Source organism: Leopardus geoffroyi, chromosome X, assembly GCF_018350155.1.
Source record: "Leopardus geoffroyi isolate Oge1 chromosome X, O.geoffroyi_Oge1_pat1.0, whole genome shotgun sequence".
Lineage (NCBI taxonomy): Eukaryota > Metazoa > Chordata > Mammalia > Carnivora > Felidae > Leopardus > Leopardus geoffroyi.
The window spans coordinates 744,381-750,037 of record NC_059343.1 but is presented as its reverse complement, the minus strand read 5'-3'; positions in this window follow the sequence as shown (position 1 = coordinate 750,037).

Sequence of the window (5,657 nt, the reverse complement as noted above, 5' to 3'; positions counted from 1 at the left end):
TTATTTTTGCGAGAGAGGGGGAGACACGGAATCGGAAGCAGGCTCCGGGCTCCGAGCCGTCGGCACAGAGCCCCACGCGGGGGCTCGAACCCACGAACCGTGAGATCACGCCCTGAGCCAAAGTCGGACGCTCGATGGACTGAGCCACCCGGATGTCCCCCCAAATCGGCCGTTTGAAAGCACAATTCTGGGACCCTGAAGACATTCAGAAAGTTGTGCAATCAATCACCACTTGTCTCCAGTTCCAGAACCTTCTCGTCCCCCCAAAGGAGACCCGTCCCCATGAGCGCTTGGTCTCCGTCCTCCTCCCCCAGCCCCTGGCAACCCCTAACGTCCTTCTGTCTATGCATTTGCGTGCTTGGGACACTTTACTAAAGGGAATCACACACTGTGTCTTTTTGCGTGTGGCCTTTTCTGCTCAGTGTCACGTTGTCCAGGCGATATCCTGCTTTCCTCCACACACCGCGAGCAAACGCTCACAGAAGGTCCCGACACTGACGGCTTCTGCAGCCGGTGAGTAGCCAGAGGCGGACTTCAGGCGGGGCTGGCTCAAGGTGTGGCGAGGAAGGGCTGGAAGGGGTTCTAGGGGGTCTGCAGGCTGTCTTACCCTCATGCTGCTTCAGGGAGTCACAGCCCTGCAGGGGAAGCTCGTGTCCCCAACGCCCCGGGGGCCGGATGTGAGCCCGGAAGTTTCATCGTATCCTTGCATCCAGTTCCATCTCGTTTAAGACGCATGACGCGAAGCATCTAGAAGAAACATCACACAATGTAAGGCAAGTGGGGGGGGGTCACCTGTCTGAGAAAACGCTCACATTTTTCTAACGGCTGAGAAAGGCACACAGGACGGTGGGGGCCGCTCACGGGAAGGGACGGGCAAGCCATTCGGACCTCTGGAGGGATGCTCGTGTCCACTCGTGACCCCAGCGGCACAGAGGCCAGTCCCACCGCTGACTTTTGAGGAACCTCGAGACCCTTTCGCACAGTGCGCAACCCCACCAACAGTGCACGAGGCTTCCTTTCCCTCCACACCCTCCCCAACACTTGTTATTTCTTATCTTTTTGATCCTAGCCGTGTGCAGCGCTAGGACCTTCCTTGGACCCCCAAAGCCCCCTGGCCCACTCACCCAGCCATCTCAACACGCTTTTGAATTGCATTCCCTGACGGTGAGTCACGTGGAGCGTCTTTTCACGTGTCTGTTGGCCGTGTGGACGTGTTCTTCGGAAAAGTGTCCATTCAGGCCTTCTGCCCGTTTTAAAACGAGTTTTTTTTTCCCAGGTGACTTGCTTGAATGTCTTATACAGTGCAGATAATCATCCTTGACCAAAAATAAATAAATGAAAAGTACCTGTGCGAATGGCAAAGTATTAACTAGGCTCGTGTTGGTCAGATTTCACAACATACGCACGTTGTTGGGCAACTACATCTCCATAAAACCTGGGTGGTGGTGGGGGTTGGGGACAATTATATCTCAATAAAACCCAGGGGGGGGAGGGTCAGTGAGCTTGAAGCAGGAACATGGGGTCTAACGGAACAGAGATGGTCTGGTAGAGTGTCACTGGATGGGACATTCTCTGCAGACGTCACCGCGTGCCCCCAGCATCACCAAGAATGCTCGTCAGAGGACATACGTCCCCATCACAGTTGGGTCACCGCCGGGGCAGCCGAGCGCCCTGTGCCAACCTGAGCTCTGACGGCTGGACCCCGTCCGGGGGAAGGGGCAGGACCCCATAAGCCCTCCAGTCGGCCCCAGGACCCTGTGCGGTCGTGAAATCTCGGCCACTTCACATTTATGGTATTCTCATACTTGAGGGCAATTAAATAAAACATTTACAAGCCGTCCATAAAGAGTTTAAAACTCTTGGGCAAAAGCCCGAGAATTAAGCCACATTCGCCTTGGCAGGAAAGCTGGAAATGACTTAATGCCGTCCCTCAAACCACCTAGTGAGCCGGCCACAGTCGCCCAGGTGAACTCGCCGGGGGGGGGGGGACCCCCAGTGCTCCTGGGGCACGGCTGGGCCACATTCGCGGGCCTGGCAGGGATGGACTGTCACCCCCCCCCCCCGAGGGGACCCCAAGGTTTTCCAAGATGGCAGCACCTTCTAGGACCTGTAGGAGAGCCCCCTGGGGCCACCGTCCCCAACACTAAAAGAGACAGAGAGGGAGGGAGGGAGGGAGCATCGGAGGGGCAGAGGGAGAGGGAGACAGAGAATCCCAAGCAGGCTCCGGGCTGTCCGCACAGAGCCCGACGCGGGGCTCGAACCCACAAACCGTGAGATCGTGACCTGAGCCCAAGTCGGTCGCTCAACGGACTGAGCCCCCCGCCCCCCCCCCCCAGGCTCCTCTCTACTTTGTTTCTTTTTTCCTTTTGCCAATGAGACTGGTCCGAAGAGAGCATGTCATCGAGGTCTGCATCAGGAACCGTGCATCACAGCCCTATTCTAAAATAATAACCCTCTGAAAATAAAATAAAAATAAACTAAGTAAAATAAAATAAAGTAAAATAAAACAAAATAATAAAATAAAATAAAAACCCCTGAAAATAAAATAAAATAAAATAAAATAAATAATACCCTCTGACAATAAAATAAAAGCCCCTGAAAATAAAATAAAATAAAATAATAAAAAATAAAATAAAATAATAACCCTCTAGGTTGATGGGGGATGGGAGGAGAGGGTGGGTGATGGGTATTGAGGAGGGCACCTTTTGGGATGAGCACCGGGTGTTGTATGGAAACCAATTTGACAATAAACTTCATATATCGAAAAAAAAAAAAAAAAAACAGAACCAGTTCTAGAGTTAAAGATACTTTAGAGTTACAGGAAACAATGCAGATTTAGGTCCTAAATTTAGATTTGACTAAGAATCCAATAAAGAACATTATCACTAGAAAAAAATAAAATAAAATAATAACCCTCTGAAAATAAAATAAAAATAAATAAAATAAAATAAAATAAAATAAAATAATACCCTCTGACAATAAAGTAAAATCCCCTGAAAATAAAATAAAATAATAACCCTCTGACAATAAAATAAAATAACATAAAATAAAAACCCCTGAAAATAAAATAAAATAAAATAAAAACCCTGTGAAAATAAAATAAAATCATAACCCTCTGAAAATAAAATAAAATAGTAACATTCTTAAAACAAAACAAAACAAAAGAAAACAAAAGAAAACAGTAACCCTCTGGGAGAAATCCAATGTCCAGAGCCAGCAGGTAGGACCCATCCACTATGCACTTTCCACCCAAGGGACGTCACAGAGCCACCAAAGCAAACACACGTCGGCCACGCCGTGGACCTGAACCCTCCCGGTTTTCCGTGGAACGTTCGTTCTGACACATAACGCTGCCCGCAGTGTATACCGTTTTCGTAAAGTGAGACGCACTTAACACAGAGACGTGCGCTGACTCAGGGTAGGAAACACAGACACGGATGACGGACGGCACGACTGTATTAGATCGCGTTAGACAATTAAAAGTAACCAGGACTCGACAGAACCGCAGGGTCGTATTCGAGTTTTGATTTTTTTAAAGACATTTATTTATTTTTGACAGAGAGAGAGACAGAGCGTGAGGCGGGGAGGGGCAGAGAGAGAGGGAGACACAGACTCCAAAGCAGTCTCCAGGCTCCAAGCTGTCAGCACAGAGCCTGATGCAGGGGTTGAACTCACGAACCGTGAGATCACGACCTAAGTCTCACTTCACCGACTGAGCCTCCCAGGCACCCCCGTATTCGAGTGTCGAAAACACTAAAATCTACACAGAAGCTGATGTAGGTAAATGCGGAAACCAGTCCTCGCAAGCCCAGGGGCCTGATTTCCATTTCCAAGCCCCCAGGGACTAATTAAAACAACAGCCATAGTAAGATGGGCCCTGGCTTCCGGCACTTGGTTTGTGGGGACAAATGGGAACATGTCTGTTCGATTCAGACTTCACAAAATCTTCTGCTTTTTGCCCCAGATCCTGTCTCTCCCCGGTAACCTCAGCACCTTGGCTGTTTGGATGTTCTGTGCTTTTCCCGTTAGACGTTCCCCACACCACACTTTTAGCGCATTTGCGACCGCTGCCCCATCTGCGTGAACTCTCCCCAGGGTTGCCTGGCAAACTCCTATTCACCCTGCAAAACCCTGCTCATCCTACCCCTCCCGAGTCACCTTGATCGTCCCGCACAAACCAGCCTCAGCGGTTCCTCCTGTCGTATGTGCATAACAATTGCTCTCTAAAGTCTGCAAAAGGAGGGCTCCCTCCAGCCTCGCTGGGCAGCCATGCTCAGCTTAGACACATTGTTGCATTTTCGGCAAAGGGCTGCCAGGCGAAATGCTGCTTTCCAGGTGCGTGTGTCTCCTGCTGGGGGAACACGGGCCGGCCGCTTCGACAGCCCCCTTGGAGAATTTGCCCAGGGCCGCCTGGGGCGAGAGGCTGCACGGAAAACCCGACCAGGAGACACATCGCCTCCGCCCCGGCCAAACCAGGCGATGGCAAAGTATCTGATAAGGTCTGCAAACCTCTGTTTCTCTCTTGGCCGGTTCCTCAGCTCAGATTTCGCCGGGGACCATCCGAGGCCACAGAAATGAACGCCCCTCGGTCCCCCCCCCCCCCCCCCGTACCAGCCTCCCCCCCACACCGCTGCTGCCCCCAAACTCCTCGACTCCTAATTGGGCAACAATAAAACTCGGCATTCCAGTCTCTGATTACAGACCCGCACTTCATCTCATTCTGTTATTACGTTGCGAGCGTGTCCTTACAGGAAACCGCACACTTGAGAACTTACACCCGAGTCGCTCCGAGTGAAATGTGTTTCAGGTTAGAGGGTCTAAGGAGCCAGCGGAACCCCCCCCCCCCCCCCCCCCCCCCGCCCTCCTCCTCTGCGATCGCTGGCTCAGAATTGTAACAAAACTCAGCGGAAAGCATTGGGACGCAGGCATCCTTTCAAAGCCTCAGTGAGGCGGCCACGTAAATCGTGCCGGGCACGAAAATAGGTAAATGACACGTAGTAAACTGAGCGCACTTTCCAAGAGGCGATTGTGGCCAGTTGGGGCTTGGGCTCCGGGTCCTATGACATGGAGGGAACAAAGCAACGGCCAGTCGAGCGCCTAGGACGCCAGCCTGTGCCTGAAACGCCAGAACATTCCGCAGAAAATCCTGTGGTCCCAGGTCCCGAGGGCCGACGCGCGGGGAGTCTGGTCAGCCTTTGCTTCTGAAGGGTCCTTGCTGACTCTCTTCTCCCCCGGGACCTAAAATGCAGCGTTTTGACCCTTTCCAAGTGCACAGGTCACCGGCGTTTAGCACGCTCACCCTGCTGTGCAAACCCCGCCGGCTCGATGTACTTCCTGAGCATTCCTATCATCCCACAGGCACCCCTGTCCCCATTAGGAGGCGGGCCCCAGCCCCCCCTCCCCGCCCGGGCCTTGGGAACCCCTAGAACTGCCCCCCACCCCCACCCCGACCCGGGAACCCCTAAGACTGCCCCCCACCCCCACCCCAACCTGGGAACCCCTAGGACTGCCCCCACCCCCACCCCGATCCGGGGACCCCTAGGACAGCCCCCCACCCCCACCCCGACCCGGGAACCCCTAGGACTGCTCCCCACCCCCACCCCGACCCGGGAACCCCTAGGACTGCTCCCCACCCCCACCCCCACCCGGGAACCCCT